Here is a 15143-nt window from a genome sequence, read left to right as displayed (position 1 = left end):
ATGGGTCTACCTTGTTTAATCAAATTTTTACTTACCTGAATCTCTAATCGCCACGACAACTTCATGGAAATGCTGCAATCATCAAAGCTACAAATCACCAGATTTTTTCATAGGGAAATGAACCACTTGACCACCAGGGCAAAATAAGAAAACAAACGAAAACTAAACCTACCCAAGTGGGGGGCTTCACCCCCTCCCCCAACTAAGTATACCAAGTTCGAGATCACACTACACTGGGGAAAAGGACAAAGTTCACCCTGGAGGCCAAGTGGTTCGTTGCCCTGATTACAGCTTTTGATGAATTTGTTTCAACGATTAGAGATTCAGGTAATTATATATATAGATATATATATATATATATATATATATATATATATATATATATATATATATATATATATATATATATATATATATATATATATATATCGTGTTTGCCAAACTGGTTTTAGTCAATGCATAGAATGTTGTCTATAACCAATTGATGTACAAGATGCTGTAATCAGAACAGAGCACCAAAACATGGATTTGCACTGCTAGAGGCCCAATGTTAAAGCCTATTTCTGAGTTTTGATGATTTTGGATTTGAGGAGTTTTATTCAATATTTTCTGAACATGGATTTTGATTGAAAAAAGAGAATCCTCACCTTTCTGACTTTTAATACCATGCCATTGGTTATGCACCCTCATATTTTGCCTGCTCTTGCCACAGCAGTAAGCCTGATAAGTTCATATTTTCTACAATAATAACTCCCAATCATTCAACGTTTGAGTTTTCAGTCATATCTCACTAAGTACATAACACACCCTTATCTTTTTCATTTGCATGTTTATCTCTATGCATTTGTAAGTGCTGACAAGGACTAATTCAGGTGTACCGTCTCTCTAACCTTGTCTCTAGCCTCCTCAGATCCCTGCCGAGTCTTGCTCTGCCATCAAATTCTATTCCCCAGTACTGGTATAACCTACATAGATATTGTCAAGGATAAATATGTTAAATAGGGCTGGGTCTACAAATGAGCACTGTATGACACCATAATTACCCCCCAATGAGCTCCATCATCACTATCATTCTCAACATGCTGATCTCTAACCACTTCTCTACAAACCTCCATATTTCATTCTCTGCTCCTGTCCTCATCATTTTAGCAAGACATCTCTAGTGGCAGACAAAGTCAAATGATTCCTGGATCGCATTCACATCATTGCATCTGCCCACCTTTCTCATGACAACATCATAGAATTAGATATAGTTAGCATGATAAGATGTTCATGAATCTATGCTATCATTTTAAACAACCCATTTCCATTCCAAGAATTTTGTGAAATGTAACCTCAGGACCAGTTCTAATGTTTTACCTCCTGCTAAGTTGGGCTCTCATACATGTAATTCTCATATTTTTCCTTGTTCAGCGTTTGTAGATAGGCATCGCCTAAAAGAATCTTTTGAAGAGCTCCATAAGATGCTCGTCTCGTGTCACAGTAGTAGAATGGTAGCTAGCTATTCTGATGCACTGTGCTGTTCTCCATTGTGGTACCCCTGAACAAAAAAAGTAGTCCTCTACTACCTGAGGGCCAAAAAAACAGCCCTTAGGTCTTTATTCTTTAAACTGTAGCAAACTGCTTGCTACAAAGGTAACAAGAAGTTTGCTACATCTCAATACACACAGAACACTGTGTGCATCAGCCCTGACTATGAATGCATCATTATTTTTTGAATGAGAGTTACTACATATAACACACACATAGAGCACAAAAGCACTTCAGATTTGATGGCAAATGCAGTATCGACATTCAGAAACTGAATGCCAGTACTCTAGATCATGCCCCTGACACCTTGTGTCCAGGCCAGCTGCCCCTTTGCCCCACCCTAGTTATGCTGCTACACAGTAGCCCTAATGAGGATGCTGCATGGGATCCCATTGGATCTCTGTACCTTGCCTTTCATTAGCCCCCCCCCCCATGCCTTCCTCACTTCTTTACTTTTTATGACATTATTTGTCTGCCCTATTCTTCTATCCTGCACCCCCAGAATGGCATAATCCTTTCTCTTTCCTTGTTAAGCAATGATAAGAGTAATTAATTTAAAATTCATGCCTTCTCTTTGGCCTGTTTGTTTCAGAAATTCTGAAGCTAGTTAGCCAATGTCCATAGCTCCCTTCCTCCATTTTCCCACATACATAAGATATTCTCCGTGTTTAATGCCTCTTGCAAGGCTTTCTTGCATTTATCTCTCAGCCTTTCTCATGCACTTGCCTGTCTTGTTTCTGGCCTTTGCCTGGCTCTTCCTCTAGCTCTCCCCTTATCCCTAAAGGTTCTGCATTTTCTCTCCTTTTTCTTCACAGCCATCATTGACTCCCTAGTGAACCATTACAGTTCTTTCTTTTTGGTCTTGCAACAATCCTTTTTAAAATTATCGTTATTAAATCACATTAAAAAAAATGACATAGTAGACATACCTCAATAGAAAGGAAAATGAACCATAATAACATTTTTCTTCATAATTTTTATCCACTACACTTATGTTTTTTTTTTAACAATTATCATTCACTCCAACTTTGCATAACTTGCTCAATTCCTGACCTCCCTTAAAACTCATTTCTCCTCATAAATATTATTTTTAGAGGTACAGCTAGCTTTTTTTTGCCCAGTACCATCCCTGGATTTGACACCACCCCTTCAACTTTAAGTTGAATAAAAAAAGGCTATTTTCTGTTTTAAACTGTAGAACTGTAGCAAAGAACTGCTACAGTTTATGCCACACAAGGGGTGCTACAAAGATTTAGTTTTGTCCACAAATGCAATACTGGCATTTATTTCTAAATGCTGGTATTCACTGAGGACAAATTGGGATCTGCCAATCAAGCACCCTAACATTTTGTGCCAGGAATGGGTTGCCCCCCTTGACCTCTCCTAACTACACCTTTGATTATTCTGCATGTATTGTTCCCACAAATTCCATTTATTTCAATGTAATTTGTTTCTTACCTTTTCTAAAGATTACACATCTAATTCAGTTATCTCCTTTACAATGTTTATTATTTCAATTACAGCTGTTTTAGATTTTGATTTCCATTTTCTAGTAATTGATTTTTTGTGGTACCCAATACCATTAAAATTAGTAAGGCCTTACTATGTTTAGGCAATTTGGATTCTATGACCCAACTCAAAATAATCATTTCTATAGTTACAATTGGCTTCCTCAAAATTTCTGACTAAGTACTTTTAAAATCTGTCAACTTGTTACATTCCCAAATTAAATCTTTCTTTCCCATCACAGCTCCAGCATTTGCTACGTACCTGAGGAAAAACTTTCTGAAGTTACCTTTGCAAAAATTCTTACCCTTTTTTTACTCCACAGATTCTGCAATTATCTGCTTTCTCCAACTTCCCAAGACCCTTGTCTAATAACTCTTCAATATTCACATAGTCAGCCCCCAGTAATCTCAATATCTGGTCGTTTTCGGCATGCCTGTTTAATTTTGTTATGCCCACATATCACTGTGCAGCCATGGTTTGTCACTGTTGGAACATTCTTTCTCACCCCACCATTTTCACTTAGAACAGACCGGGGATTCTCCCTTTCTTAGTTATATTCATTGTCGTCAGTCTGATCCTTTCATGGATAAATATTTTGATCAGTCCATTTTATTGGCTCATTTAAATGAATAAATAAATGTATCTATTTATTTTATCTATACATTGTTGATTGGGTTAGTTCCTCTAGGCCAATGGCCTCTTTTCATTGGAGACCCGAGTTGGTATTCATACTGACTGGCTACAATTTGGCCAGGCCAGTGGGAACTTCCCCTACTTTTTGATCATCGCTGTGGTATCTTCTACATCCACCTGAGCTACCACCAACTCTGGCAGACAAAAACCTTGTTTTAACATCTCATCTGAATAAAAGCACACTCAGGAGTGCAATCCCCTTCCCCTAATGCTGCACTACAGTGTCAGTACTGGTAAATTAATGTAATTATCTGGAGTGGAAAATTAACTCACAACATTCTGATCTTTCAGCACCAAAGGAGTGTGATACCTGTTGAGCTACTGGGGCTAACAGAGTGCTGCCATGTGCCCCATGCAAATTTAGACCCCACATCATAACTACCCTCCCTCCTGCCCATCCTTTAATCATGCCCTTAATCATCACATCATCCCTTCAAGTTGCATTGCATGGATTACAGAGGGCATCAATATGTCAACTCTCACATTTTGCCCACAACAACTTTACCACTAAGAGGTTGACATTTGTCTCTTCTTTGCCTTCTCCTTCTTAAAATGCCCCAGCCCTGTTCCCACGTTCAGTCTCTCCTATAGCTGCTTCTTCTACATTGTCCCATTTTCAGTCTGTACCTGACACAGACTGTCAAACTCCTTTCATTCTTTGTTACAATGTCATTGGTAAATACTATATCCTGGGATTATGTTTCCTGTATTGGCTCATGTGTTGGTTATTCTAGTCATTCTGGTTTCCGAGTCAGTCTTTAGAACTTCCATCTTGGCCAAGTTTCTGCTGGCAGTCCTGTCTGGCAGTACTAAGTGCCAACAAGTTCCTACCATCACAATGTTTCTTCTGCCTATCTTCCCTATCCCCATTAACTGCCATCTTGTCTTGCCTCATCCCTTAAGCTTTTCATCCAACACAAAACCTCTGCTTTTCCCATTTTTTTATACTAGCTGTGATGCTTTTCTTTTGTTCATTCTCTTACTTTCTCCTCTCCTTCACACTCCTATCTTCATTGTTGCTGCCCTCTTCCCAGCAGCTGTTCTGCTTCCCTCTTGCCTTTGAGATACAGTCCACCCCAGCTCCTTTTGCCCTTTATTCCCCATACCTAGTTCACCTCCAATTTTCTAGATTACTGAATTTATTGCTGTTCTCATCTACTTCCTGATTCCTCTCTAACCTCTTTCATAACATCCTTTTATTATGTTCTGCTCTCTTTGAACAGCTATTGCTTTGCTCACCCTCATCCCATTTTAAACTCACAGATATCTTCATCTTGATGTACCTCTCAATTTGGTGTTCCTTCTTTTTCTTCCACAGTCCTCTCTGTTTGCACATTCTTTGCAACATGAACCAATATATGTAGATATGCTCTTCCTTTTGCAACTAGCTTCATAGCTAAATAGCCTCTCCTAATGATGATGATTAAGCCCCAGACCATCTTGCTACTTCTGTCAAATTCCTCCTTTCCTCCCTGCCCTCCTCAACCTAAAAAAACACAGTAACCGAGCCCCACCACTTAGACTCCTCTGCTGCTTCTAAGCTCGATCTCCAAGTCGCACTATAATATTTCTCCTCCTCCTCATTCTGACTTCCTGACTGTTCCTTCAATCTCCCTTTGGGTAAAGTCCCAACTTTCTGTTCTGTCCCAACCTTTCCTACTCTGCACTTAGTTCTACCTACATAGCTAACTTTAATTCCTCCACTATATATTTTTTTCTCCTGACAATATTTCATCCATTCTGCCTTAATGCTACTCTCCTTTTGGTACCTTTATTTGTCGCTGACCTCAACTAAGTGTTACTCCTTCTAGCATCTCCTCTTCTCTCCTGTCCCCAATTAAATGTAATTTTGACCCTTTTCTAGCTGCTACCTGCATGTCACTTCTTGATGTTCACTCCTCTAGTCTAAACACCTTCCTCATGAGTCCCCAGACCCTTTTTTGCAGCCCCACATCTTCCAGAACATGCTACACCCTCTTCCTCCCAAAAATCTTACTAAACCAAACTCATGCCCCATATTCTGGAAGAGTGACACACTTCCACACTTCTCTCCAACCCCTTCCTGTTTCTCTCCTGTCTCATTCTTCTTTCTTTGTCTATGCTCTATCATTATGTAGGATATTTGCTAGTTTACAATTCTTATCCCTCTACTTTAACTATCTTTTTCCCATCTGTGAATTGAATATCTTTGTATTCCTGTTCTCTTACCCCTACACCAATAACCCAGTATACTTTTCCTGATTCCTTCCCTGCACTTATATGATCTAGTCCCTTTCCTGTCAGCAGACTATTCAACCGTAGATTGTTTTTTAATTTCTTTGGCTTGCTTTACTGAGTCTCTCCCTCAAGTATTTATGTACATTTGTCTGAAGTCCTCCAGATCCATACAATTCTGTGTTAGGCACTACTAGCCTTTAAGTTTAGTTTAGCCTGTTTGAGGCCTGGCTTACATCTTTTCTCTTTGTCTTACTGCCCAATGTGTCCTTAACCTGTACCTTTCTGTGATCTCACAGCCTTTTTACTGTTCTCTCCACTGCTGTATCATAGCTGTGCTTCTCATTCCTTACTTTTCCCTAGAACTTAATGGTGCTTTTATTTAACAGTTATTTAACTAGAGTCTCCCATGAACCTGGGTATTAAAACTGCACCTGTTTACTTTGTGAAATGCAGCCTTCTGTTTTTCTGCCTCCCTAGCATGTGCTGCTTTACTTCTCAGAGATCTTCATAAAACACTCTTCAGACTGCTCACAGAAGCAGTTTTGCATTCCTTCTTCCTGCTAGGTTTTACTTCATCCAGCCTTTGCTTTTCTATTCCTAGAGTGGCCTGCTCTCACAGGGCTTTAGTTAACCTCTTAGCTGCAGGAATTGCATCCTAGACTGCTTTTTGGAGATGCAGCTGCATACCTTACCATAATTCTGATCCTTAGCTATGCCTTCCTGTGTCTCTGTGTACTTCTGTCTGCTGCACTTCAATAATTCCTGAAGAATTATATGCTGCCTTCTGTTGGTTTCTTGCTGTTACTTCCATTTACATGCATGCATACCACAGCACATTTATATATTTATTGTGACCAACTAGTCTAATTACTGTATTGTACTGAGTACAATAACTACACTGAGACAAACTGCTTCAGTTAATACGCATTTACTATTACATTTTCCTTTTGGATCTACAAGCATGCAACACGGATGCTGTCAGCTCTCGCAAAATTCCCAAAGCTTGTTTATACACACTCATATTTATACCGGAAAGTCTGATATTTTTTCTCAGTCTGATGTATTACCATCTTCCTTTGTTCTAATTTATGATTTGTCCTGGATTCTTTTTCAAGATCGGTGGTCCAAGGAAACTCAGTCTTGCATTATCTGAAATGTGGCGTTCCAGCACTCTCTGAAACTTGTTGTTCCAACTTTATCTTCTTTGATGTTACATCTCTTTTCTTCGCTGATGTCCTTCCAGCTGCCATCTGCGCAGTTATTTTTACAAACTTTGTTTCTCAATAACAGACTCCTTTACATGGATACCAATATCTAATTAAGCTATATATGCTTGCCAGCACACTTACTATTTTTCTGCATTTTATACTATTCCTAAATTAACCCTTTATATTTCATATCATTCTTGCAGCTTTTTATTCAAGCTAATAATCATGCTAGCAACAGTTTTGAAAAGACATTATATACTAAATAAAACGGAATACTATTATTCTTTCAATTCCCCAACCCAGAAGTAGTGCATTTTCCCAGGAGATTACTTACTTGTAAGTGATTAAATCTCTTCTCCCTAGAGTAGTGTTATAGAGTTCCCTGTGGCTCTTCTGTTACATAATGAACCTTCTGCTGTCTTGGCAAGGCCTGGTTCTATAAAAAGACACAAGAGTTTAGGACAGAGCTTGATAATGGTTGTGGTGGCTTAAACCTGGAAGAAAGTAGCGTCTGTCTATTCACCAATTCAAGAAGCAGACATTCTGCAAACTGCATGAGTAGCACAGTGTTCAAGATGAATTGCTAGCAAGTGTCATGGCATAGAGGGATAAGGCCTTAATTATGGCCTAGGCAACCTGGGTTTGATTAGCAGCTCAAGCATCTGAGCCACTGGAAGGGAGGGAGAGGCATGCTTATCATGTTCGAAGGGCATTTGTGTAGGTGCTCCTTGAAGGGAACAGTGTTTCATAAAGGGGATTAGCCCTCAAATGGAATTGTTGAATGCAGGGGAGGGGATGGGGAAAATGATGGAAAGTCATTAAAAAAAATTCCCCCAGCAGAAGCATTCACTGGTGTGACCTGTCAAGGTGCCCTTAAGATTCATGCTGATCACAGCCAGAGCTGTAGTAAGCCTGGGGTTAGAAGGAGGAGCTAGTAGACCCAGCAGCAGCACCAAGACAGCCAGAAAGACTGCCTTTAAGATCAAGCCAGACCTAGAAGTACCCTCAACACCACCCATAATAACTGATTAACCAGCAGAAAAGAGCTTAATATTCTATTCATTGTAATAAAGTAAAAAAAATACAAGAACATAAATCGTATTCCTCCTGAATATTTAATATGCTGAAAATTTTAATAAAATATTTTATTTCTGTTTAATACAGCACATAACCCTAAGCCAGATCAAATGCCAGTACACTTAATATTTAAGAAATCAAGGCAACTGAATCTCAAGACCATTTGTGTATTGCAGAATACCCATACTTATGCTGTTTCCCCCCTTTTCAAGAAAGCCAAAGCAGGTCAGTCCAGAGTAAATGTACTGGTAACCGTCCGATTATCCAAGGTTTAATTTGAAACATACTACATATCACTTTGTTTAACTTGCAAGGGAGGTCTGTTCCAGAGGTGGGACAGGGTGTTAAACATGTCTCTCCAGTACATTTTATATATGTACTGGTGGAGATTTAAGTCCCTAGCTCTGTTATTAGTGGAGCTATTAGAGCTGTGAAGATATTGGGCAGGATTCACGAAGCCTCCGTGTAAGAGTTACAAGGCTTACACGGAGGCTGCAGTTAAACAGTGTGACGTCAGCATGTCATGCATATGCATGAGGGCATGCTGAATCACACCTAAGGCTTACACGGTCCGTGGAAGACAGTAGGGGGCGTGTCCGTAGGCCGAGCCCTGCAAGCGGACACGCCCCCAGAAGAGTAAAAGTGCCTAAAGTAAACCCCCACGACAGAGTACATGGAAATGTGAATAAACACAACACAACACATTACCCCACAGACTATGAACATAAAATTATATAAATGAACATGTTATATTTTTTTTAAATTGCAAAGATGTTTGCCCGTGAGTGCTTTCGTTTGCTGGCGTGCCCGTAGCTCAGCCACAGTTAGCAGTAAGTGGAAAAGCATATAAGAACTAACTATGCAAAGTAAGCCAAAAAGCAATAGTGTAGCGGTAGATACGTTGGCTGAAGAGCAGGCAGTCATGGTTCGAGCCCCCACAACATCAATTTTTATTTTTAGTGAAATAAGCATGAAACAAGTCCCTGACATATATGTACACATATAAAATTATATTTTATGTAAAATGTAATGAAATAGGCCATTTATTTTGAATAAATATAAGATAACAAAATAATAACAAATGCCAGATGTGCCTATAGCTGAGCTACAGTTTAACAAGGTGAGTGCATCTGCCCGTAGGTGAGCAGTGGTTTAACAGGTGTAAAATGAGTGCCTGAAGGTGAGCAGTGGTTTAACAGGTGCAAAAATGAGTTCCCGTAGGTGGGCCATGGTTTAACATGCTGAAACTGTGTGCCCCTAGCTGAGCTGACCGTAATATGCGTGCTGACAGCCAAATGAGGTGTAAACCACCGTAACCCGTTTGTGCGGAGCTGCGCACAGCACCAACAAGCTAACCGACGGGCAACATTGAGCAAGCTGTAACAAAACTGCCTTTACACAGACACACCTCCTAGCCTGTCTAGAAAGTCATAAAATATAAAAAGCAGTGGTCAGGTTCAAACCAAGGATACCATGCACCATAGTCAAGGTACTGAACCACTAAGCCATGACAGCTGTACTTAGAAATGCAGTAATAGCAAATATATAGGAATGAATAGAAAGAGGAGCATGACAAAGCAGGTTTTGTGAAGCTGATACAATTCCAAAATGGCCAATCACAGATAAGTGCGGGAAAAACGTCATATATAAGCCCCATAGGCGGGAATACACAGCATAACCGATTGTAGAACTAACTTGCAGCCAGAATGTCAGGAGTAGGTGAGGGTAGTTGCTTCTGAGCACAGAGGTGGGGCGTTGAGGAGTCCAGATATATATGGTTTGGCTCCTTGTCCACAATCATGAGGCCCAACTCATGCAGGGCCAGGCCCTGTGGGGAGCATAGAGGTCTGAGGCGTGAGACCGGTTGGCTCATGATCTCACCAGTGCCACAGGGATTCCAAGGACTGGTAAGCAGGTCCGTCACCACCATGCGGACCTGAAGAGATGTAAGCAGGACCAACTGAACCTTTGGATCCAGGAGGCCCGGCAAATGCCCAACGCCCCACTACTGAGTAAGTTACATCTAATTATGTATGCAAGAAATTAACCTAGCTGATATTATGGAGATGTGTATTCCAATATTACTTTATTTATATTACAGCTGCAGGTGTCCGTTCTGCGAACCGCAGAGCCTATGGCGATAGACTGGTGCGGTTGCGCCACCAGGCAGGTCAGTAATCCTCTCCCTGTAACTGTAAATATATTTAAAAGTATGACACTTAGCAAAAGAGTGCAGTGTAGTCACTAAGTAATAAAATGTGCAAGTAACAGTGTAAGAGTGTTTGCAAGTATTGCTTGATTACAAAAGTGTGTTGCAGTCTGTAATCCAAACAGAAAAATGAAATTTTCTGAAATAAAGTCTGAAATAAAGATGCCCCACCTGTAATATAATAGTACACAACCTGCAGCAGGTTGAAAGTACAGCTGCAGAAGATGAGCAAAACACATGTGTGAAATATATCCCTGTTGAAATACTGAAACATGACAGAAGTGAGACTATTGGAAAGGATTGTAATAACTACAGGTAAAACATGTCAATAAAGCCTAGAAGTAAGTACCATCCTGAATTGTAAAAATAAAACAAGTGAGAGAGAGTGTGAGAAAGAATTATGAATCCACCAATAAAGTAGTAATAACGCCTGAATAATGTATACTGCAGTCAGTACAGAATGAAATGAATGTGACAGGCAGAACCAAACTGCGAAATGTGTTCAAAATGTTCCTGCAGCTGGAATGTGTATCCCAAAATCTGGATATGTTGCTCTCAGTCTGCAATATGCAGATAGTATGATTGTCTGAAATACCAAACATCCACAGTTGTCTATAGCTATATAAAGCAAATGTAGCAGGATGATGTAGCTGAACAGAGCCAGATATGAACATGTATGAATAAAAATGAAAATGTATATTGATGTAGCAGTAACATTCCTATCACCAACTTGAAATAGTTATCATATAGGAAACTGTAGGTAGAATTGTAGTGTGCATATATCTGCAGCTATCAGAAATGTACAGCATATGTATTGGTACTAGAAGGTGTTAATTATATTTTCTTCTCCCTACACTATAACCACATATAATCCATTCCACGTGAAATTGGTATGTGCAATCACAATTAACACCCATGGACATTTGTCCTGTTGGGTCATACATATTTGCATGTATGTTGATGCATCTGCCCTGTTCATACATCCAAACTTGATGGCCTGTTGCCATCAATCAACCCTGCATGTCGTTGGACTGTGTATTGCTGTTCAAATTATGCATGTGTTATGCTCGCTGTTCAACGGTATGAGTATCTAGGTGTTTGGTTAATGGGAATACTAATGCATGCTGTTACAACTAATTGCGAATGGTATTGTATGTTCCTAACCCAAACTGTCATGACATAATGCAAAACATAGGATGACAGGGAAGGCGGGTCCCAGCGGACCCACCTCTCCCACCTCAGCTGGCGAGTGCACCTGGCAGTAGTGCCCAGTCTGGACCCTCCTCCAGTGGCCCTGTGCCACCTGCGGGTGGAAGCATTGCAGGGGATGGGGCTCGTCCCCCCTCTGCAAGTGTGGCCGCAGGAGAACCACCACTCACCCTCCGTAGCATCCAGACTGTGGTGCGTAGGGAGATCCAGGAAGCTGTTCTTGGGCCCCTACGCCAGCTTGAGGCACAGGTGGCATAACTAACGGGCATGCCTGTTGCCTGGCCTACACAGCCCCCAGCACAGCCCCGTCCTGGGCAGTGAAGGTACAGTGGCAACTGCCCATGGGTGGGGATATCAGTTCCACTGTTGCCATCTGTGGGCTCATGGGCTCTGGATATCCAAACATCCGTCCCCGTCAATTGTGTAACCCCCCACACGTGTCATAAACTGCCCCTGTATGTATCTTGTCTTGTCTGTTGACCTACCCAACCTACCTCCCCAGCTATACCGACTTCCTTTACCTGACATGCCACTCTCACCTGAAAAAAAAAAAAAAAAAAAAAGGGCACTCTGTACCCACAAAAAAATTACACCCCATACATAGCTGCCCATTTCGCACACATGTCTGCTGGACATGGAAACTGTCAATTACAATTGGCTATACAACAAGTATTACTGTTGTCCTTACACCTCTCTCAGGGGTGGAAGGTTTCAAATGTCACACCAAATTACAAACATATGCACAGCTGTTGCTGATGAAGAAATGGGCAGCTATGGACCTTACCTACATCCCTCCTGCAAAACCCAAGCTTGTTACCCTACTGTCTTACCCTCTTTGTGACCCCTTTTTCATCACTTTCCTGTCACCCCATTTTAATTTCTTTCAAAGAAAATAGCGCGGGTGTGCGCATGAGTAAGCACTTTTAAACGGTTGTAAGCGGGTGTGCGCGGAGCTGAACGCCAGTGCGCATGCGGGAGCTCTGCGCAAACCAGCGCTAACCTGGTTACAACTGCTTAAAAGTGCCTTAGTCACTCTGAATGACAGGTCTTGTAGTCTGTTCAAAAGCAAAATAAAATCCCACTGTCAGTCCCAAACCCAGGACCTTGAAACAGTAGTCTGCATGACTTACCACTAAGCCATGACTGTTATATAAGAACATTGTGCTACAATAAATATATCATGTAATAGTAGGAATGAATGTAAAGGGAATATAGGATGTGTAGTACACAAAGCATGTCATGTATATTTACTGTCAAATCTAGTGGATTTCTATATTAGTAGTGTGTGAACAGAAACAGCCATGCTGGTAAAAAACAAAATGCCACAAAAGTCCAAAGCTTTGGACTTTTGTGGCATTTAGAAACAGCCATGCTAGTTGGTAGCTAGTAGGTAATAATGTCAGTGTAGCACCTTGCAAGCCACACACCACAAGTCCCACAGGAAAGCACACACACCCATATTAACAGTAGTAGCAGTAGTTGTAGGTGCCAGTTTACATACACACTTAGTACAGGAAACAGGAGAAATGAATGGAGAAATGTTAATCTACAACACAGCCTGAATTATGAGAGAGATACTAACCTTTATACTCACACAACAGTGTCCACAGCATACCAGCATGGTCCCCGCCCTTACAATCTGAAAGGGCAATGCCTATCTCACATACCTTTTTATAGCACTGTCCTGAAATCACAGTGAGAACTGCAATCAGTACACAACTGGCTGCATGCAATCAGCAAATGCTGGCTAACAATTGGTGCAGAGGCCATCACATGGACATATGCAGATACCTACAAAAGCATCCTGTACTCCCAGTCCACGCATGCAATACTTTCATTGCACCGTCTGGAGGCAGAGAGAGAGAGAGAAAGAAAGAAAAAAGAAAATAAAAACACAAACAAAAACTACACTTAAGAAAAACTAAGTTGAAGCTGTCATCAGTGACAGTATCAAGCTGGGCTAGCAGCAGCAGGAACCTATACAAACGGTAACGCAATCAGCTGTGACAAACACAGGTAATGTAAAGTAACAATTTAATAGTCTACATACTGTGAACCCTCCATATGTGTTATTGGTCTGTATCTATATGTATGTCTATGTGATAAGTTGTGTGTACGTTGTTTTACCCAAAGGGGATGACTATACATTTCATGCCATTCAGTGTTAGGCCATGATTCTGGCACCAGTTGTCCATTTCGGTGAGGCCTGTCTGTAGGATGTGTGTGTCAGCTGGTGTATCGACTATGGCACCTAGTTTGCGGTCATCTGGGAACTTTGTCATCCACAACCCACCCATGTTTGCTTTCACATCTGAAAAGTAAATGCCAAACAAGAGGGGTCCTAGGACAGAGCCCTGTGGGATATCACTTGTGACTGGCTTTGAGTCTGACATGGCTCCCGCAATTTTGACTTTATGGGTTCTGTTGTTTAACCAGTTTGCAACCCATCATGTGACATATGTATTAACATTTAAGCTGATGAGCTTGTCTATGATGCCTGAGTGGGGTATTGTGTTGAAGGCCTTAGGCAAGTCCAGGTAGGCTGTATGGACAGCTTTGCCCTCATCAATGGCTGTAGTGACTGTTTTGAAAAAGTCAACCAGGTTCAAAAGGCAGGGTCAGCCCTTCACAAAGCCAAACTGGGTGGGATCAAGTGTCTGTAGGTCCCAAATGTCGCTGTATATGAGTTCCATAATGAATCTTTCCATAGCTTTACAGACCAGGCTGGTTAAGCTTATGGGGCGGTAGTTCCCAGGGTCTGTAGAGGTGACTCCTTTGTGGAGTGGGACCACTGTTGCTGTACGCCAGTGTTCAGATACATATCTCGTAGTAAGGCTAAGGTTAAATATCATTTTTATATGCGGTTGTAGCTCCTCTTGGAGTTCACGTAGCACACATCCAGGGATACCATCAGGTCCCATTGATGCTGTGTGTTCTGCTTTGCTGAGGGCGGCCCTCACCTGGACATCTGAGATGACAGGGAGGTTACATTCAGCTGTGATAAGTATTTCTTCTTTTGGGGGAGAGGGAGGGGGGATATTTGCACTGAACCTGTCTGCCAGAATGTTGCCAATATCTGTGGGTTCAGTGAATTTTATGTAGTTGTGTACTAACTCTGAGCATATCTGAGGCATTTGGTTCATGTTTCTAACAAAACTGAAGAAGGCCTTGTGGTTATCTTTAGTGTCCTTGGCCATTTTTCTCTCAGAGTTGGCCTTGGATGTTGTTAAGAGAGAACTTAGCTTTTTACTAGTGCTGACCACAGATGCATTCCCTTTATGTGATTCTGCTCTGTCTTGTAGTAGCCTCCTTCTATCATTATACAATTTGTCTTTGGCTGGGGTCCACCAGACAGGATGCTTAACCTTTGTGCATAGGGTCTGGGTTAGAATTGTGTGTGCATGTTCCATGCATTCTTGGGGATGTCTGTGGGAAGCATTTGCAAAAGGGTCAGCATTGTGGGTTGTGGCTTCCACTGGCCCAGTGGGCTG

The sequence above is a fragment of the Protopterus annectens genome, chromosome 1.part2 (assembly GCF_019279795.1).
Source record: "Protopterus annectens isolate FY-2018-M chromosome 1.part2, PAN1.0, whole genome shotgun sequence".
Lineage (NCBI taxonomy): Eukaryota > Metazoa > Chordata > Ceratodontiformes > Protopteridae > Protopterus > Protopterus annectens.
The sequence above is the reverse complement of the archived record's forward strand: the minus strand, read 5'-3'. Positions refer to the sequence as shown.